The sequence below is a fragment of the Micromys minutus genome, assembly GCF_963924665.1.
Source record: "Micromys minutus genome assembly, chromosome: 2".
Classification (NCBI taxonomy): domain Eukaryota; kingdom Metazoa; phylum Chordata; class Mammalia; order Rodentia; family Muridae; genus Micromys; species Micromys minutus.
This window is the reverse complement of record NC_137971.1, coordinates 17,910,823-17,933,407: the sequence shown is the minus strand read 5'-3', so window position 1 is coordinate 17,933,407 and position 22,585 is coordinate 17,910,823. Positions and strand designations below refer to the sequence as shown.

General features: G+C 41.3%; 1 protein-coding gene and 1 pseudogene across 4 annotated transcripts in view; one reads left to right on the top strand and one right to left on the bottom strand.

Annotated features, from left to right (window-relative positions):
- The window catches only part of HPSE2 (heparanase 2 (inactive)), a gene marked incomplete at both ends in the record, with an annotated part of 624,570 nt that overhangs the window by 42,558 nt on the left and 559,427 nt on the right, over positions 1 to 22,585 (bottom strand). The gene's annotated exons all lie outside the window — the stretch shown is intronic.
- LOC308417841 (uncharacterized protein C11orf98 homolog) lies at positions 10,499 to 10,834 on the top strand (annotated as a pseudogene). The gene has a single exon. The product of its transcript is annotated as an uncharacterized protein C11orf98 homolog (transcript).

The following is a 22,585-nucleotide window of genomic DNA, read 5'->3' as shown; positions in this document are numbered from 1 at the left end:
GAGCCTGTGATCTTAAGTGTGTCAGCAGGCCTGAGAGACCAGCTCTCTCTGGGTGGAATTTGGGTGTGGAGAGCTGTGTTACAGGGTTAGCTCTGGGGCACTGATGGAAACCTGAAAGATCCTGTGCCACAGGTGCTCTGTGGTTCCTGTGCCCTGTGGTCTCCTGGCAAAGCCCTCCTTGGCCAGTTATTGCAGCAAAATTGTTGGTCTCTCCTGTGAACTTATGAGTGACAGCAGCCCTGGGAGACCACCTCACTCTGGATGAGATTTGGGTTCAGAGACCTGATTTATCTTTTTCTTCCTATAGACATTTCCTTGTTAAGTATAATGAGAAAATGGCAGAGTCTACTTCTGTCTCTATTCTTTCCAAAAGTCAAAGATCTAAATAAAAATTCAGATGTTTTTGACAGAAGTTAGACCAAAAACTCAACAGGATATTTTGACAGGGCCAGTGGTTTCCGCTTCTTCTGCCTTTTTTTCTCCCAACTATCTTTTAAAAATATTGTTTTTGTTTTTTGATAGTTTCATACATATCTTGATCATATCCATCCATTTCTCCCAACTCCTCTCAGATCCTAATTAATCTCCCTACCCACCCAAATTCATGTCTCCTTCCCTCTCTCTCAACATGGTGTTCACTTTGTGTTGGTTAACTGCTCCTGGGCTTGAGCCCTGCCCTGAAATATGGTTGATATATTAAACATTATTCATAACTACCTGTGGCTACAGAGCCATGCAGAAATGGGTCATCTTTGTCCTTCATCTTGCCTCTCTCCCTTTCCTGGCTTTTCTCTTTCCAAAATTCTGTTCCCATCTATCTTTTTTTTTTCATCCAATCATAGGTCTTGCCTTATTTGTGCCTGATTTTACCTGCATAAAAACAACAATTTACACTTCCTCACCTCTTCCTCTTCTTCATAACCCATGGGGCCCAGTTGTGCTGCCCATATGCGAATGGGTACAGGGTACCATTCCATGGAGAAGAGGCAACTGACCATGGGGCACATCACTAAAGAAACCCGACTTCCTCTTTCTCAGTGGCCATGAACTGCCAATAATCCTCCGTTAGGCATGTGGCCTCCTGGGCCTCTTTCCTCTCCACGTGGAGCATAGATAGACTGGCTTGATCTTGTGCAGGTTTTGTGCTGAGTCACAGCTGCTGTGAGTTCATGACTGCAGTGGTCTTCTCATATCCAGAAGATATGATTTGTAGTAGTGTTTTCTAAACTCTGGCTCTTAGAAAATTGTATGCTCCTTCTTCAGTGTTGTGAGTCTTCAGGGAATGGGGCATGATACAGATGACCACTTACAGCTAAACATTCTCCAGTCACATATTCTCTATACTTTCAACAGTTGTGCGCCTTGGTATTAACTAACATCCACTGCATAAATAAGCTTTTTTTTTGATGAGGGAAAAAGTTGGTTTGGTGACTCATGAGATCCTGGGGGAAAGCCTGGTGGGTAGCTGGGTGGCCTATCTCAGCATAGTCTTCATTAAAGTTTCATTCTGATTACAAAACCAACTCCTATATTAAATTATGGAGAAAGGAAAGCAAGCCCATGGGCTGCTGTTGTGACCCTCGGCTAAGTGTGTGGTCTCTGAATTCAAGGAATAGGAAGTGAAACAGAACATTGGGGTGGGCTAGAGGCATATGACTGTGAATGCAGAGACTAGGAGGAAGAGGTACCATAAAAGATCTCAAAAATTTGGCAAGTTTGGTAATGTTTGGCAGCTTTTAACACCAAGCATGAATACTGTTCCAGAATAAAGTTCGCTGTGACACTCCAGTATCACATGATGCTAAGGCTCAAGGGATGCTTCTGTACATTCATCTCCTACAACCATCTAAGAGCAGATTATCTAAGGTGTATGTCCCAGCATTACACAGACCCTGGTTATTCTACAGAGCAGGACTATGACAAATGCCAGAATTCTGCAGCCAAGAAGCCCACAGTCCCTAAAACTAGATTTTCTATTTCTAGTTTTCTATGATGTTTTTATGGGTAGGACAGAGTATTTGGAGCTAAGTATGGGCCGGTCAGGTGAATGAGTGGAAGGCTGGGCCATACAAACAGGATCCTTTATTTTCCTTCCCACTGTGAGCTGGTATTTGCATAACTATAAAGAAAACTACAGTATTGGTGTGACTACAAAATGGAAATGTGTGGAAGCCATTTAGACAAATGCCATTTCTCTCACAGTGTCACAGTAACCACACTGTTAGATGTGTCAGCATAACTCTGATATAGGCTTTGTTTGGGTCACAACACCATCTCCTACATTAAAGTTCTGTAATGTATACTTTAGCACTAGTCTTGGAGAACAAGTTTTGTTCCCAGTGGTTTGGTTCAGATTTCAGTGCCTGAGCTCATGCAGTATGGCCATCTGCTCACAACTTTAAAAATAAATAGAAAGAACATTGTTTCTAAGGACCCGAGGCTAAAAGACAGACATGGTCATCATTAAGTTTACAGATGACACTAATGGGAAGAAGCATGGGATAAGGATTCCAAATGGGAATAAATGCAGGGTAGAGGCCTGGAAAGAACATCTTAATCATAAAACAAATGCCGAGGAAGGATGGCTTTGTGTGTTCATGACTAGATTAGGATCAGGACCCACTGGGGTTGGGAGAATGAAGCTGGCATAAATTTCTGAGACACAATATTCTGGGTCCAAGAGTGCTAATAAAAATTCAAATATCTTGCAAAGATTTTAAACCAGCCTATCCTTGCCTGTAGAGAGGTGGGAGCACCCCAATCCTGGGGAACTCAACCCCACAGTGGAGTTTGTATAATGTTCATGTGATTTGGGAGAACACGGTCCTGGAGGTCACATGAAAGGGAGGAGAATGTAAGAAAGATCCTTTCATTCACTCTTACCATTAACCCCACCCACCCAGTCCACCCATGTCTTCAAGTCTGCCATCCTCCCTTTCGTCCTGGCGAACAAGGTTGCCAGCACTCCATCAAGGCTACTGCCAGCAGTCTTGATCATTAACCCTGCTGTGCACAGGTTAGTGGAGTCATCTCTTGACACTTGGATCTGGTCCTAAGTCCCAGGCAAATCCCTTCCCTTGCTGCTCATTGTCCCTCAGTGCTGTTGAACTGCTCATCTCGTCTCTATTCCACTGACTCATGGCAGTTTACTCTACTCTCTCCTCCACCACTTCTCCTTTCTACTAAGGCCACTGCAGAATTTAGTGCCTTCTTTGGGTCCTCACATGACTACCTGATTTTCATCCTTCATAGTACACAAAGAATCGTCTTTATTGTTTTACCTAAACTAGCCACTTCTTCAGAATCTCCCACACTAGACATCTGTCCAGTCCTTACAATGTTCCTTTTGTATATGTTTTAGAGCTGACCATTTGGTGTTGGATATTTATCTGGGGTGGTCCTATTTCCCCTGTCCTCAGCATTCCTTAGTTGCTGGTAAGAGTAAGGGTGCTTTGTTTAGGGTTTAGGCCTGTGTGCTTTCCCACTTCCACATTAGCATGTCTTTTGGTGAACACAGCTCCTACATCTAAGGCTCAGAGATCACTGCCTAAGAGGAGATGTAAAGACTGTGAGAGCCAGTAGCACAGGGAATTTGTTGTGAGATTATCTCTTCTAGAAATGGCAGGAGTTACACTTGAAGTTTTACCAAGATGGTTGCCTAAACATGACCTGTACATGGTCAACACCAATCGATATGCTAACATCTTGTCCCTGCCCAGTTTGACTCAGGGCAATAAGCCATGTCTGTTTCCTATAGAGCTACATTTTAGGACACAGAGCAATGGTAAGGGGCTGACACTCATTAAGTATTTAGATAAGAATTGTAATGCCCAACATATTTAATACTGGCTTGTAAATGCTTGTTCATTCCTAAGGATGGTATTGGCCAGAGAGCTGATGAACACACACAGAGATAACTTAAGATCTAAAGTTTCCAATTTGTTCCTCTGAGAATCTTAGAGGCATGACAGGTGGGAATTATCCATGATTGTGTGACCAGTGAACCTTCCGATACAGAAGCTTTGGAAACGTACATCTTTATTCTTCTATGTGCTTCCCAGCTGCATCTCCTGTGGTTTGGAAAATAGATCTAAATTTCACATGGCCTAATTCACATTAGGGTGACTTTGGTATTTGTGTTAGATCACCCATGATGACGAAAGAGACAACTATCAGTAGGTCCCTCATCCAGAAGGTCTCCCGGCAGGCTACCTTGGCTCAGTCCCAGCCACTCACCGTCCTCCTGGGTTTCCTTCCTCCAGCCAGCTTTCAGCTCGTTTGACTGGCTTGGATTCAAACAGTGAAGTTTTGAAAGCTGAGCTATATAATTCAAGATGCTCTGAGTCTATGTCATTTTTATCAAAAAAAGGGGCACTTAGTTCAGGTTTTAGAGGGTTTCCGGAGGCAGAGCTGGAATTTCAGAAACCAGCAGAGAAGCAAGAGGATGCTCTGCGCTTGGGTCAACCCTCCTTCCCCAGGCCACATGCAGAGCCCATCAGTGAAGCCAAGTGTGTGCAGACCAAACCGTGGGCCAGTGGAGAACAGACACCCAATTAGTTATAATAACCTTTGACTGTTAAGTGAAAGGAAAGGAATACAGAAACATGGACACCCAGAATGAATTTTAGGATCAAAACATTCTAAGTTTCCTATCTAATGTGTAAGCCGGAAGGGTAGCCCTCCTGAGAGATATGCAGTACATTCATTAGAACACAAGGAGCCAAATGACCGGGCAGCCATGGCCCCAAATGAGCTTTACAGTTCCTGCAGATGAAAAGGAAAGGCCATATATTTTTAAGAGGAAAAGCCATATAAATCTGACAGCTCCTCCCCACTAATAGCAAATCCCCGTCATCTCGGGCCAAACCACTCTATTTTTCTAACAGAGACTTTCACAGTGGGAAGACATTGTGAAAAATCAGTGGTGATGACCACAAACCACTTGTGTTACACCCAGGGCCCATTCATGGTGGTTTGCATGTTCATCTTGAGCAAGGTAGGTTGCTGTCAGTTTTCAAATACATACCTACACATGCATACGCATATGCACACATGCACACACACACATGGCTACATGCCTTACTCAACACAAATGTAGCAGCTGCTTTACCCACAGTAGATTATACAAAATTTATGTATATCTCCTTAAATTGAAATAAACTTTTCTGTTTTAAAGCCTGAGCTATTGATCCTAATAATAGTATTACAGGCTATGTTTTTACTTTTGTTGTGTGACACAGAAGAACAGAGATCGAAATGGTGTAGATAGTGATGTCTACTAACACACACAGATACAGACACACACACACACACACAGACAGACACACAGACACAGACACACACACACACACACACACACACACATACACACACAATCACACACACATTCTCTGCTATGGTTTCAACACACTTTGTTCTGTTCTCCAAAGGCTCATGTGCTCAAGGCTTTGTCCCTAGTGTGGTGGTGGTTAATAAATGGGGGTGAGTGGTGGGTAATTAAGTTTCAGGGGCTCTAGCTCTCTGTGGATTAATCCTGTCTCTCAGAAGTGGTTCAGGTCTTGAATTAGGGCTCAAAATATTAGACTATTACAAAGAGAGGACACCCCATGTGCCTGGAAGCAACTTTTGCAGATGTCCTGTTTTTACTACGTTTTTGCCATATAGTGAAACAGCTCAGAAGCACTAGGTTACTCCTGACATCCTCTTTAGGTTCAATTACCAGGACCATGAGTCCAGACCTCTTATGCATGTTTTACTAGCATATGTATCTGCGCATCACATGCCTGGTGCCTACAGAAGCCAGAGGTATCAGATCTCCTAGAACCAGAGTTACAAAGAGTTGTGAGCCACCATGTAGGTGCTGGGAATTGAACCCTGGTCCTCTGAAAGAGCAGCCAGTGCTCTTAATTGCTGAGCCATCTGTACAAGCCTATCAACCTCCTTACATTTATGTTATTCATATATTCAAGGAACACAACATAGCATATACACTTTACTCAAAAATTACAACTTAAAAATTACTTTTTACCATAGACTTGCTCAATTACTCACACATTACCTACTCATTTTCTCCATTTCTGTTTCCAAGCAGCTAAATGTAGCTGGAGAAAACGCACAACCGAACAGATAAGTTTCTCTTGGAAATGATCTCAAACTTTAGGCGTTCTCACCATCTAGCCAGCAATTCTGTAACCTTCCTATGTGTCCTTGCCAAACTTGCTTTTCTCCTCTTGGAGATGACCATTATACCCACTTCTTTTTCTCCTCAGGATTTCTTCACCCCAGCCATGGTTCCCAGGCAGAGGCACCAGCTATGGCTTGGGCTCTTTTTGTTTCCCACCACCCACTCTGGGCATGCCTGCCTGCACATCCTTTCTTCTACTGCAGGTTGGAGGTGCTGCTTTCTCTAGATCAGGCTGGCGGTGTGGAGGCACCTCATGCTGTTTCCCATTGGCATGCCCCTGTTCTCATTTTAACTGAGATTCAGACATAGGGACACAGCTGTATGTTTAGTGAAGACATCTCTTTTGAGATCTTGACTGTGCACGATTGATATTTCCATGAGCTCCCCATATTTACATGTTCAACATGACCCCTGATTCACCTTCCTCAGCCTTTTTCTTGGCAACAAATGGCTAAATAATCATGCACTAGCTATTTAGGCCTTTCTTCCATCCCCACATCGACTCCCATCTAGAATGTTAGTGTTCCCTTTCTAAATATATCTCAAAACTAACTGCATCTACAGCCATTAGCCTCAACCATAACCACCTTGACTGGACTGAAATAGTTTCCTGCCAGGTTTCGCATCTATTCTTGTTCTGTTCCCAACTATTGTCCACAGAACAGATGAGTAGTCTTTCATATGTATGATAATGTCCACAGAACAGCTGAGTAGTCTTTAATATGTACAATAACATTACTCTTGTGGTTAAGATTCTTCCAGTGGTTCCCCATCATATTTCAGATAAATCCCAGATTCCTTACAAGATCCTGCATGGTTGGTCTCTGCCAACATCCCCAAGGTCACTTGGTGCTGCTTTCTCTCATCTGTCACCTTTCAGCCACATTGGCTTCTATTCAGTTCCTTGGAAATACCAGAGGCTTTCCATTTAGGGGTCTGCAAATTTTTTCCCACATGCCTGGAATGTCTCTGTAGCCTTCTGGCGTACTATTCAAACCTCCTTCTCTGGTTCTGCTGTTCAGATACAGATTTTCCTGTTGTATTCTCACTTCTCCAAGCATGTACTATGAAGTATAGTACTATATTTCCCTCTTTTCTTTTCTATTTCTGCTGATACACTGCAAGTTCCACAGGGCAAGGACCACTATTCAGATTTGTATATATATCCCTTTCCATAAAATGTGACATTTAAAAAGAGGTAAATAAATATTTGTGAATATTTAAACAAATCAACGAATTAAGAAACAGAAATATTTATTGTAGCATTATAACAGAAATGACATGAACAATCAAAATATCTATTATTTTAGTAATAAGGTTATAAGCAAAAGGTCATATAAATCATGGCATAGCCTTAGAATGCTAAGAGATGGATTTGTGGATCTATAGCAAGCTGCCCAAACTATTTTACATAAGAAAAGCGAAGTGGAGAATGACATTGAATGGGGCTCACACTACACAAGTAGTGATGGAATGCTCTGTTTGGAGTGCTCGGGTCATCAGGGTCATACCTGAGACCTCTGCTACACCTGGATCTTTACCAACCACCAGGGACCTGTCTGAGTGAAAAAATCTGCAGCACAAATTGGTACCCACTGGCCCCTTTTGGTTTCTGCCTTGTGACTGCATTTGTGTTTATAGACAAGTATAATGGAGGAGTGTCTGTATGTGGGAGGGATACTAAGATGGGGCTGCTGCCCTTTCTCTTTCAGTGGCCCTACGCCAGCTTTACTTCAGTGGACTTGTGTGTTTCAGCCTCTTCACTTGTAAACAGTTCTCAGACCGGAGTGTGTGCAGAGGACCATCCGGAATTCTGGGCTCTATCCCCATGGGTTCTAATTCAACTTGGGGGCCTGAGACCTGGCTCTTACACTGAGGTCTAGTGAGGCTGGTGGTCTGTGCTGCCTTGGGAATGGTTGCTCCAGTGCAGCAAGTCCAACTTCCCTTTCTCCACTTACAAAGGATTTTGTGGCAAGATTTATGGGGACATAAAGGAGAACATCCATTCCTTTTGTTGTCTTTTAGTCCAAAAGCCTTTGGGTTTGCTGCCCAAATGCTCCCTACAATCTGCTTAAGAGAAGTAATGAGTAGCTGTTTGGAACGTTGCTCCTCTGCGTCAGACAGCCCCAGGCCTGCAGTGTACGCACAGTGTCTCATACCTAACCTCTAGGAGACCTGGGGCAGGATACATCCCTGCATTCCCATCTACTTAGAATAGCCACGCCCTCCTCCCATGGGGACCTCCTGGGAGGTAAAGCAAGGCAGGATATCGTGAAGCAAACTCCTAAAGGAAAGGGTCAGAGCCCAATGGAGAAGAGCCTTGACTTTAGCTACTCATTTCAGCTCTATCTTATCTATATATCTCATGATTCAGTGAGACTATCCCACTTTCTCCTTTCTCCCAGTATTAGCTGGATATAATGGTGCGGGTACCACACTGTGGAAGTTAGGGACAGTATCTGTGGAAAATTATGTTCCTTGTTCCCATTAGTTTATACACAGTGGATAAGATAAATATCTAAGGGTCTACAACCTAAGACCTAAAGTCATTAAATGCTGAATGCAAATACTTAGAAATATAGACAGATTGAAGAAACCTAGGGCAACTTCAAATAGACAATGCAGTTCACTGCCCCAGGTGAATGGAGAGAACAAGGGTTTTGTGCTTTGGGTAAAGGAAAACATGAGATTCTCTCCTTAGTCTCCCCTTGTGTGCAAAAGGAGCCAGGGCAAGGGTTGTGGGCAAGGAGCATGCTTCTGAACTTTTACTCAGTGTCAGCATCAAGAGCATCACATCCTCCCAAACGCATCCCTACATGCTGGGATCACTTGCAACCTCCTCAGCATCCAGTTCTTGCTGTAATTTATTTTACTCTGAGCTTGGTACTCAAGTAACCTTAGTACACATGAATGACTTACAGTCGTAGCTAAAAACCCAAAGATTATATTTTTAGAAGGAAATGTCCAATTTTCCTAATATACACCAAGTTAAATCTTACATATTTTGCTTTCCTTAAAAGTCCCTTTCAACATCACTAGATAGGTGGGTTTTATTTTTCTTTTAATTGATCACATCACAAAATGGAACAGTTGTTTGCCTGACTATCTAAGATAAAATACATTACAGAAAGTCTGGTGAAAACATCTACTGTACAATCTGATACCTAATTGTGGGACTGTTAGTAAGCCATTTAAACCCATGTCTCAGTTTTCACCATCTATAAATAAGGTTGTGTTGACTAGTTATATGTCAGCTTGACACAGATAGCATCATCAGGGAAGAAAGACTCTAAGTTGAGAACATGTCATTAGATTGGTCTATAGGAAAGTGTGTTGGCATCTTCTTGATTAAAAAATAATGTAGGAGGACCCATGCCTGTGTTGGCAGGTCCCCAACCACCCCCTGTTGTCCTGGGTGGTCTAGGAAGCAGTCCAAACAAGCCTTGAGGAAGAAGACAGCACTGCTTCACTTCCTGCCTCCAGCTTCCTACTCCGAGTTCCCGCCCTTCCCTCAGAGATGAAGGTGTGACCTGGGAGCTGACAGATGAAATAAACCCTTTCCTCTTTGCTTTTGCTCATGGGGCTTTGTCATAGCAATGGAAACACTAACACAAAGATAACAGCACCTAAACTCAGAATTGTAAGAAATAAACTAACATGCATAAAGCCTGATAGCTACCGGGAGATTTTTTTCTAAACTAAATAGATATATTAGTTGACTTAGCCTAAAAGACTTCCTTTACTTGCTGAGCTATCTGGCCAGCCCAGGAGGATACTTATAAAAGATGGTTCACATGCAGTGTTTGCCAGCTCAACAGGTGGACTTTAATTAAATGTACTTACCTACTTACTTACTTAATTAATTCATTATACTATTGCTCTAGATATTTGAAACTTTGGGGAAGAAAATTCTTTCTTACATGTTGGGAGTCTTTTGCAGTTCCTCAATAAGCTTCCAAATTATGTAAAATAAAGCTTCAAAACTAAGGAGAAAGTAACCATATCCAAGAGGTAATTTGCAAAGTGAACAGCACAGCAGTAACAGCTCTCCAGTTCTCCAGTGTGTACTGAGTCATGAGCACACACACATGGGCTGTAGTCAGCTTTGGTTTGAGTTTCATCTCTGCTTTGTGATCTTTTTGCCACTTTAATTAACTGATAAAAGGATATATAAGAGTGCCTATCAAGATATTGACAGGACTACATAATATGTTTTGGGTACATCATTATTAGTATAATTTATAATCCTGGCTCCTTTTTTAGTTTCTATAAAACAAGAGTAAGCAAGTGGGGAGTGAGCCTCCGAGTGTAGCAATGGCACCTCCGGGAGGAAAGATCAATCATAGACGGAGCTGAAAAAGAAGTTGTTCAAGTGCAGCAGGGTATGCGCCAGGTGGGTGGGGCTGAAGGACTGACTGCAAGGCACCACCTCAAGAAGCGGGCGTCCAGTGCATGTTCCAACATCATGCTATCTGGGACGAAGAGCAGGAAACTCTTGCAGCAGATTTGATTTGCCCAGAAAGAAAAAGCAGTCATGGAAGTGGAAGTCCCCTCCAAGTCAACCAGGCCTAGTCAGCCACAGACCAAGTGACAAAAGAAGATAAAAGCTCCCGGGACATAGATATGGAGAATCTTGAAGATAAGAGCTAAAATTCCTACCTGTTCTACCAGAAGATTCAACAGCACCTAGAAGGATTTGGAGGACTTTGGAAAAAATATTACCATATTTCATTCTCCCAGGCACCTCTTCTATAATGGACCCTTGACCTCCCCTGGAGGTATATATTCTATAATGGATTGTTGACCTCCCCTGGAGGTATATATTCTATAATGGACCCTTGACCTCCCCTGGAGGTATATATTCTATAATGGATTTTTGACCTTCCCTGGAGGTATATATTCTATAATGGACCCTTGACCTCCCCTGGAGGTATATATTCTATAATGGATTGTTGACCTCCCCTGGAGGTATATATTCTATAACGGACCCTTGACCTCCCCTGGAGGTATATATTCTATAATGGATTGTTGACCTCCCCTGGAGGTATGTATTCCATAACGGACCCTTGACCTCCACTGGAAGTATGTATTCTATAATGGACCCTTGACCTCCACTGGAGGTATGTATTCTATAATGAACCCTTGACCTCCACTGGAGGTATGTATTCTATAATGAACCCTTGACCTCCACTGGAGGTATGTATTCTATAACGGACCCTTGACCTCTACTGGAGGTATGTATTCTATAATGGATTGTTGACCTTCACTGGAGGTATGTATTCTATAATGGACCCTTGACCTCCGCTGGAGGTATGTATTGGGAAGAAAGAAGACAGAGAAATACTGGAGAGGCTCTCTCTAGCAGTTAAGTTCTTTTGTAATAAAGCTTTAGTTTTTTTAAGAAAAAGTAAGCAAGCTTCTCACCTTGCTCTGTTGGAGTGTGTCCTGAGAACTGACAGATGAGATAAACCCTTTCCTCTCTACTTTTGCCCATGGTGCCTTGTCCCAGCAATGGAAACACTAACATGAAGATCAAAGTAATACCTAGTGTCAAACGTTCTTCCCAGGTCTTACTGGCCTTGCCTCTTCCCACTCCCCTCCTTCTGACTCAGAAAAGGCTTTCTTGTTGTTTTAGCCTCATTGACTCTGAGTGATTTCTCTTTCTCTCCCTTTTCATAGCATTTTTTAAAAATTGTAATTTTTAAAATTTCATTTTGTATTTTTAGGCCTACATATAGGAATGCTGTATTTCTTATGTCATTTTCATCTCTCTCTTTCCTGTTTCAACTCCACCAGTTTCTTCCCTACCCAAATTGTTGGTCGCCTCTGCTTTATTATAAAACCTGGTAAGTTCATTTAGTGTTGTTGCTCCTGTGTACATGTGGGTAGATCAGGTCTGTTCTCACGTCAGAAGCTGCTATGGGCTTACTTCTGGTCCTTAACTATCCTGATTCCTGCTGAGACCGGAGTACCAGGCTTGTCTCTTTCTGGAATTTTGGGTACTTTTAGGTATAGATGTTGTGGGGCTTCCAAGGAATCTCCCCAATCCTGTGGATTTTAATTGGCACTTGTCCCTAACTGTTGTTTGACATTAACTGCTACCAAGCTGGACACGTTCAGGGGCAGTTTGGGCAACAAATGTTTCACCTGATGGGCTAAGACTGCAAACCAGGTAGCTGTGATGTCAAGAAGCCTCCCTACGGTCTGAATCCCAAACAGCAAAAAATAGAGTTTTGTATAAGATAGGTTTTTGGAGGTATTTATGGGCACCACAATGGGACATTCTAAAGATATAATAAAGCCTTAATACAAAATTTCCTGGCTTTCTTTTGAGTCACTGGAACACAGTGTTTATATTTCGTAATGTTAATCACATGCAATTCTTCTAAATCTGGGATCTAATGGATGCAAAAATTGGTCCAAATGTCAATTTTAAACATATGTTTCTTATATTGAGTAGACCTGTGTGATTCCAAACACCAGTTAACTCTTTGATGAAATCAGGGTCTGTTTTTCCTGAGGTGGCTCTAATTGGTATTCAATATGGGGAGGAATCTTTAGATCCCTGCAGCAGTGGGGTCAGCAGAGGAAGGCTACTTCTTAAGTCAAGCATGAAGGCCTGGGATAGCTCCGTGAGTACTGCGCACCCATGAGCAGAGGGAATTAGAAAGCTGTCCTGCAGGCCGTGGTAGGATCTGGAAATTTAAAAGCTGTACAGAACAATAAAAGGCAATGTGAGGACCCTTTCATGGGGACTTTAAATGCAGATGGAGAACATACTGATTTCGTTGGTCATTAATAGTCATTTTGAATTTCAAAATGACCATTTTCATTTTTTTCTAATGATGTGAAACAGTTTCGACTGTCCTCGGAGAGCAATTAACTAGACTTTGTGCTGGTGTCCAAGAACAGTGCTCGCTGTTTGTCTGAAGAGAAGAAGGCTGGAAGATGACTTAGCTGTTAGGACAAATTTACAGTCTTCAAGGCTACCGAAATAAGGTTTAGCATCAGGCTTTAGTGTAAGGGCATTCCCAACGGAAGAGCTGGCAGGAGCCATGGCAGCAAGGCACATGTAGGTGGCACCTGCTCTGCAGACCTACACCCTGCGATCCTTCTACCTTCCCCAGAGGACAGTTTTATTTTTAAAAGCTCCTTCCCACTTGGTGTTTAAAATGACATTGCCGTGAGTCACAGTGGTTTGGATATTTAAATTGGAATTGCCTTTGAGCCAGTAAAAGTCATGGAAGAAATATACTTCACAGTCATAACCTAGATTTTCCTTCCTTTCTCCCTTCTGAGAAGTATCTTGCCATGTAGCTCTGGCTTCAGCTCCCCAAGAGCTGAGCTTACAGGTACGGCACTAGGCTTTCTGTTTTGTGGCCAAAGTAAAATTACTCAGTTTAATTATCTAGGTTCCAGATAACTTTGGGTTAAAAAAAGAATTGGACTCACCACTGAAGCCATGACCTTCCTCCTCCTGTGCCTTCTTCTGTTTAGTGCTGAGACCTCATATACATGAGGCAAGGATATTACTACTGAGATACGCCCTCACTGCCCACCCTCCTCTCTTCCCTGAAAAGTCTTTTGAGGCAAATTTAATTTCAAAAGTGAACATCCTTTATTCAGGAATACAGGTTCTAAGGTAGTCAACATAAGTCTAGTACATTATTTCCTAAGGGTCCACAACATGACTACTCAAACAGGACCTGAACAATGACAATACCAACAGACATGCTAATGGGAAATAGAAAACTCTCAAGGGATCCCACCCCTACACAAAGGACCACAGGCAACTGATGACTGCTGAGAGAGGGAGAGTTAGCCTCTCCTGGGGATGAGCCCCTTAGCTGGTTATCCAACACAAAATGGTCATCCTTGAAACCATATAAACTCAAGTAATGGTAAACAGACTCAGCAGGTTGAATTTATAAATTTATGTGTTTATGTGCATGTGTATGTGTATTATAGTAGTAATCAGAGAGGAGGCTATCTCTTTGAAAGGAAGTAGCAGGGTCTTGAGATGGGCTGGAGAGAAGACAGGTAAGAGGAGAAGTGATATAATTATGTTTTAATTTAAAATAGCCTATTACCATTCAATCCTACTTTCCTTACCCTAATGTCATGTTAAAGCAGATTTCTTGCTTCTCAGATGATAATGAATAATTTCATTTTCAGGCATGAAAAAGTTTAATCAGTCTTCTATCAAAGCTTTAGTTTTTTTAAAATTCACTTTGATTCATATGTTGGCTAGATTAGGCTTGACATAAATCAGAACATTGTAATGGGAAAGGAGCACTATAGTTTGATTTGCCAGTTTTTACTTGTTTTTTTCTATCAGTTTCTCAAGCAGAGGGAAGGGATTGAGGGGAAGAAGACAGGTAAAATTAGTGTAAAAATGTCCTTCTGGCTGATGTTTCAGAAGCTTTATACACCCTCTGAAAACCCTTTCTCTTTGGCACATTTTTGTGTTTTTTTTTCCCAATACTTTTCCTTTGGGAATCTTCTCTTTGAACTATCAGTCTATCTCTCCCCTGACCTCTGTGTGTGGGCATGTGCTGTTGAGAAACACAGTCTACGTAAGTACTAAGTCTAGGTAAGTACTAAGTAGACACACACACACACACACACACACACACACACACACACACACCCAAAATATACCCCAGTGCTCTGCTCTATACTGTTCTCTTTGTCGGGAATACACCTCATGGCTGACCACTTAAAGCTCCTCTGTGCTCCTATGCTTTTCACACTCACAGCTTCTTCTGCTGGGCATGGTCCTTCTACAATGACAGGACTTCAGTTATTTTCTATGGTATCCACCGTAGTCCAAGAAAAACTGTAATATGTGCTCTGCCTTTGCTAGGCTGTGACTTGATAAAACACTGTTCCCTGGCCTCACACACTTGTTAGTAACAACTCCAGCCTGTGTCTCTGTGCTAGATATTTTATGTCAACTTGATACAAGCTAGAGTCATCTGAGAAGAGGAAGCCTTAATAGAGAAAATATCTCCATAATAGGAACTTGTAGGAAAGCCTGTAGGAACTTTTTTAAAATCAGTGATTGAAGTAGAAGGGCCCAGTTCATTGTGCTTGGTGCCATCCTATGCTGGTGGTCCTGGGTTCTATAAGAAAGCAGGCTTGGCAAGCCACGAGGAGCAAGCCAGTAGGCATCGCTCCTCCATGGCCTCTGCATCCGTTTCTGCCTCCAAGTTCACACCCTATTTGAGTTCCTGCCCTGTCTTCTTCCTTCAGTGAAGAACAGTGCTATGGAAATGTAAGCCAAATAATTTGTCCCAAAGTTGCCTTTGGTCATGGTGTTTATCGAAGCAATAGTGACCCTAACTAAGACAGTCTTTAATAATCCTTTGCAGGTGAAGATATACTCTGTGTCTGTTGTATCCTCCTTCAACTCTTGATATACTTTTGAAGCCAAAGAAATTAGTATATGGCCTGGGTGGAGTACAATAGCCTTTCTCTGTCTTATGTCAGACTAATATGACTATCTTCAAAAGTAGATACTAAGTTCTCTTTCAAACTCTAACTTTCTTCTTAAAAAAGGCAGGAGATGAGAAGTGGGCTCTGTGTCTAGAACTGGGTTTGAACTACTCCTTAGGAAGTTATGCTTAGATTTCCCAGCTCTGATCTCTCCTGAAAATGCTTTTCTACTTAACAATTACTGTTCACAGCTTTGAGACTTCAGTGGAAATGGATGACAGAAGTCCTACAGGTTCAGAAGCAAATGCTCAACAAGAATCAGAGCCAAAGCAGACCTAAAGAGATTCTGAGTTCATCACTGGAAAACTCATCCAAGGCAAAATAGTTCCATTACTTTATTTTCAGTTGTGGAGAACCCAAAGACAATCACTATAGGAACAGGTTAGATGGAAATCATTGAGGTGAGGGGAGAGAAAACAGAAAACATTGATGCTCCTTGTTTATCTCTTAAGGCATCATTAAGCAACTTTAGTCTGGGAAGGAGAGATAGGGAGGAAGGACCTGATGATGAACATCAGAAAGTGAAGTTGAGCATAGGAGTCCAGAGCTGAATTTGCTTTCTAGGGTGAAGAGAAACAAAATTAGAGTCAAATGGGCATGAGAAACATCACAGGTCTGAGAGAGTCAATTAGAGCCAGGGAATCCATCCATTAAGAAGGAAGAGGATGTTCAAGGATCTATGTCTGAAAAAATGCTCAGTCTCTCAGTCATAAATGCATATGACTAGGCCTGCTTGACTGTGTGGAGATTCCAGTAAACACTAGGATTATAGCAATCTATAGCAGTCTATCCAGGGAAAGAGAAAGCTTTCCACTTCCAAGTGACTAGTATTGATAGAGTTTGGCTAGAAAAATTAGTGCAAGAAAGACAGAAAGATATGGGGGTTAAAATGTGGAGGAGGGCTAAATCATGCAAAATTCTAGAGGTTGTTCTAAGGAGAGATGATGAATTAAGCAGTTTAAGCAGACACTACAAAGTACTGTGCTTTAGAAACTCCATTTGGTTGCAGTACAGACGGTAAGTTGGAGAGTCTGGCAGAAGGGCATTTGGCTTGGGCATGAGATAAAGGGATAAACTGAGGCCAAGCAATTTCTGGTGGTTACTGATGCCATTTATTTCCACAGGAACACTAGAGGGGGATTCAAACTAACAAGGGGATGGAAAGAAGTGGGGGAGGGGTAGACATGTTGAGCTCACATTTAGATTAGACAGAAAACACCCTGTCAGGTATGTCTAGTAGTAAGCAAGGCGAGAAGTGGGAAAGACATATGTATATGTGAGTAGTACTTGAAGATGGTGGGTGGTTGAGTATATGTATAAATAAGAAAAGATGTCGGCCTAAGAAAGGACCTGGACTATGACTAGCCTTTATGAAGCTACGGAGAGGAAAGGAGAGTGGCAGGGAGCTGGAGTTAGGCAAGAAACCATGAAAAAATGGCAAGTCAGGTGTTAGACTCTATTGGCTTTCTGGAGCTTCCTGTGGGCCTGGAATAATTATGGGAACAAACATGGATATTTTACATTAGTTTATTGGGGCAGCTGGGAGCAAACAGGGCAGATGATTTATCCTGTTGAACTATGAAATGTTTCCCAACATAGTTCACTGAGGAAGCCTGTTAGTGGCTCTCAAACCTTGGCTGTATACTGGAACCATCTGTGGAGTTTACAAAATACTGATAAATGGATCCTGTCCTTCACAAAGTTCGGATTTAATTGTTTTTGAATGCTGCCTGGGAATTAGTTTTTTTTTTTTCCTTAGAAAATTCCCTAGATGATTCTAAATGTGTACCAAGCTTAAAAACAACTGACCTAGATGCTATTTAATTAAGGTAACTTGGTTTTACATCAGTGTTCCCTGATGAAGAACTCATATTCATCTCTGGAGAAGTACTTTGTTTGGCACAGTGGCAACAGTCTGGGCAGACCCCGAGGGACGAAAGCAAATGGAAACATAAACAGCCATTTGGGGGGCAGTGAAGACACCAGTGAGGCCACAGGAAGTGGGTTTATGGTTCAGCTTTCTGCAAAATCCTGTCAGAATAGTCCATAAGGTGCCATCAAGAGAGGCTGGCTCCCTCCGGCGGCACTAAGCAGAGAACCCAAGTGCGGCTCTCCAGTGGAGTTGTTAAACAACCAGACACAGCTGAATGCAGAGCTCCAAGGATGACAAAGAGGTTGAAATCTGTTTTTGGCTCTCTTGTCAAACTGCTTTATCAACAAATCAACTCCACAATATTTAACAGTCTGGTAACTGCAAGACATGACTCGTACCTTCCTTAAAAGGCATGTTGAGAGAGCTGTTTGTATGATCCTATTTTTACATTTTTTACTTATATTCTTAGAAGAGGGTGGGTGGCATCTTACTTCAGCTACTTTCCCACAGGCCTCTGTCTTTCCACCTCTGCGAACGCACGCCTGACTCCCACTGGCTCGACTCTTCCCTCTCCTCCATTCTCCTGTGTGCGTTCTCCCACACCTCTGCCTTTTTTGGTGCTTGGTTCTTGCCTCATCATGGCCCTGCAGTTTCTTCTGCAGCCACAACACTGTCCTCACCAAGGCATGCCTTTCTGGTTGTGTTTTCCAAACCTGCACCATTCAGCACCCTCTGTCTCTAATCGATGCCATCATGGAGAGAAAGGCTCTTGGGGGAGGAAATGGAATTTGGGTTTCACACTGCTTCAATTCCAGACCTCATATATAGTTTAGGATTCAGTTTCTTTGCAGGAAAGCCAAATTGGTACGGGGCAGTGGAGCTCAACTCTGACTGCACAGGGTAGAGTTACCTGGAAAGCCTTTAAAAATCCCAGCAGAAGGATCTCACTGCAGACTAGTACAATCCAATCTGCTTTTCTGCCCAGGAGAGTGCAAGGTAAGGGGACTATGGACCCTCCAATGCTGGGCCTCTTTGCTTACAGCAGGCCCGGCTCTGTTTGCAGAAACTTCAACCTCAAACTGGAAGTTTCTAGGTTTGGAAATGAATGGCAGTGGGGAAGGCACTAGTTGCCTTCAATTGAGTAACACAAACACTAACTTGTTCTAGGCTAATGACACACAGTACGGTGCTTGCAGCATAAGCCACCAGCCGGGCTCAGAGTGGTCTTCCTGCAATGCTAAACAAAAGTCTAGTTTCTTGATTTTGACTCATGAGCAAACATCTCTTTATTGTCATGTTGAACAAAATGACTCAGAAATACAATAGTTACTGGAAGAAAACCTTCTGCGACTCTTGAGTTGTAGCTGACCAGCCCTCTCTCCATGTAACTTTGTCTTTCTTGAACAAGCTGTGAAGAGACAACTGTGATGATTCAGATGGACATTTGACACTTCCTTGGACTATGTGAGATAGCTATTTTAAGGGAAGCAAATGACACATTTTCTGATAATAAAACCATTTGAGTTTTCAAGTAAAAATTTACCATGACATCCATGAGACTAAAATATCTCAGTAACTAATGACTTTTAACAAATAGACATCACACTCATGATGTGATTTAAGAGTTTTTTTTATATTGAGACTATTCAGCAATGTGCTATTATTTTCCAAATTGCTAAATCATAGGACATATTGAGATTTTATTGAGATAATAATACCTTAACATTTAACTTTTATAGTAACAATTTAACAATAACACTTCATTGATGGGAGTTTTGGGTTCTTTCTTTGTTAAGATTTATTTTATTTATATGAATACAGACACAGCAGAAGAGGGCATCAGAACCTATTATAGATGGTTGTGAGCCACCATGTGGTTGGTGGGAATTGAACTCAGGACCTCTGGAAGAGCAGTCAGTGCTCTTAACCGCTGAGCTCTCTCTCTCCAGCCCTGAGTTTTGGATTCTTTGTTGCAATAAAAACCTCACTACTGCATTTTGGTGTAGTGTCTGACAAAAGGAGTTGAATTATTTGGGAGTGAGACTCAAAAGTCCTCCATTTCCCACACACATGTAAGTACAGCTTGTCTTCCTGAAGTTCAACCAAAACAATGCATTATAACAAATAAATGTAGATATGGACGAGAAGCAGCTGTCATGAGGTAAGCCAGACACTCGAGAGGCATAAAAATGCTGAACAATACGTCTCTTCTCACTATTTTTTGTTTTGGGAAATATATCAACTTTTGTAAATTGTGTTCTATATGTTAGTGAATTTATTGTCAGTTTTGACTTAGTAGTTATTTTAAAGTTTTTTTGGCTTTATTTTCTGTAAAATGTATTGTGACAATGTAAGGTAGATTTTAGCATTTCTAGGTCTGAAATTTTTACATTTATTTATCTGTGTGCACAGTTGCTTTTCTCTGTCTACTGTGTGGGTTTGGGGAACTGGGCTCAGGTTTTGGGGCTGGAAGCAAGCATCCTTACCAGTTGGACCATCTAGCCAGACTCTTGCAAGAGTGTGGGAGGGTCTCTGAGACCAAAAGGTTTGAGGTTCATGGCTTGATTGTGATGTAGTAGAGAGGGAGTTTGTCTCTTTAACTTCACACAACACACTTGGCCCTAACTGCCTACCATAGCATTGCAATGAATGAACTTTGCCATAGACAAAAGAAACAATAGCAATTCATTCTTTTTTGAATCACTAAACATTCATGATTTTATATATTGTTACTTACGTTGTGAACAGAACAGAGAAAAATCCCTACCTGTGGAGCTTTGATACTAAAATTAGCCATTCTGGTCCCAGTGCTCTTCGAATTTAATTATGAAACCCAAGAAAATATAGAACTTCCTGAATTCTAGGATTCTATATACTTTAGCTGGGCTTCTAGAGATAACCAAGAATTCACCTGAAATGATGCCCCACATTTTCACCTCCATAACTGATGCAAGCACAGCCCTTCCTTCTCTTCCCATGTTAGTGATGAAGGCCATTGGGCATATCAAGCAAGTATCCAACAACTGAGTTACAATCCCAGCACCAAGTCTCATCTGGCTGGTCTTGAACTAAGAAACCTGTCTCTGCCTCCTGAGTACTTGGTTAAATGCATGAGCCACCACCGCCTGGCTATCTTATGTTATTTTTAAAGAACTATTTATTTTGTTGTTTTATTTGTAGAGTGTTTTGCCTGCCTGCATGTATGTGCACTGCGTGGACTCAGTGCTCACTGAGGCCAGAAGAGGGCATCAGATCCTTTGAGACTGCTAGAATAGATGTTGGTAGCTGTAGGTTCTGGGAATCAAACTTGGGTCCTCTGCAAGTACAAACTTGCTTAACGACTGAGCCAACTCTTTAGCCCTGACATCTCATTTTAAATAAACTTCTTCAGCAAAGTTATCCCTGCCCCAGGGGACTCCATATAGTTTGCACACCATCATACAGTCTGTACTATACTACACACTCTCTTTTAAAGCCGCATACTCATTGGACTGGAATTGGTTGGTTTTGATATATGTTTTTACTAGTAGACCATGAGTTTTCTTTAAGCAGCACTGGTGCTTTCCTTGTATGATGCTGGTTATGTAGAACAGAGCAGGCAAGCATATCGATATCTCAAACATGTCTTTCTAGCCAGCCTTTCAAAGTTTTATTCTTTCCTCCAAAACAGCCTAACCACCTAATTAATTTATTAATACATTTTAGTATTTACCTTTATATAACACAGTATCTTACTTACCCTGTTAATTATAGACTGTGGGAATGAGGAGGTTGCAAAAGTGAAAATTCCATGAGGACCAGAATGGTCTCTCTCATTCACTGTGCATCCTCAGCAACTAAAATAGTTGCAGGAGTATGGGAGAAAGTCAATAATTTTTGTTGATTAAAAACGAACACAGTTATTGTTTAAGCAAACTGTAAGTGACAGAGCATACGTACTGAACTATTTTTTAAGAGTTGGGTTGGGTTTGGATTTATTTCTACATATGTTTTTCCCTAGTGTCTCTAGTGGGTAAAAATATACATTTGTGTGAATTTTGAACAAGGTCATGAGCAAGTTCTGTCATCTGTAAATGGTGTGACATAAATTGGCCCATATGGTAAAGTGCTTATATCCTTGCTCTTTGCTGGACCATAAAGATATAGTAGGCCAAATGCAATTATGGCTGAGTTGACCATGCTCTAAAACCATTTGCAAGTGTGTATTAAACAATTTTTTGAGAAAATAAAGAGCATATGAACAAACCAAAATAATCATTAAAAAAATAAGGCTACATGAATAAAAAATAGAATCCAAAAGATTGTGGGGCAATACGCAAGTATATAAAACACAAACTTCTTCAAGAGAACATAAATAATTTAAATAGATAATGCCTGGTCTCCAAAAATACAGTTTGCATGGTAGAAGAAACGCTAAACAGTAAGGAAGTTGAGTAAACAGCACTGACTGATCCATAGCACATTAAGGCTTATAATGCAGTTAGGAAGCAGTCGGCTGTGATCGCACAGCCGTCTCACATGTGCCCACCACGGTATAATCCAATTCTAGATGTAAAAGGGAAATAATGGGATAATTTAATTTAAGGTTGTATGAATTTAAGATTATAATACTATTATATAAACTGTATCAAATTTAAAAGAATCCAGTAAAATATGAGAAAAAGAAATTGCTATGTTTTGGTTTTGATTAGTATTTAATCATTATTTAGGACTTAGATGGTTCACTGAAAATTATTCATTAATTCTTTTCATATGACCAAACCGTAAAACACATCAGTGTGAAGTGCTAGAATACTGGGAGTTAGAAAAATAGTTTATTGTTTTCCAGTTATAATTGAGAAGGTTTAACATTAAGATGTCAGCGTTTAATTGTTAAGATTCAGTTTTTCAAAGCTGATCTATAAATAAAAACATAATAAAAATTAATTAATTAATTAATTAAACAAAAGCTGAGTTATGCTTTTCTTCTATATACTGTTATATTAAATTCTGAACCACACAAAAGCATAAGCTCATTGAAAAATTGAATT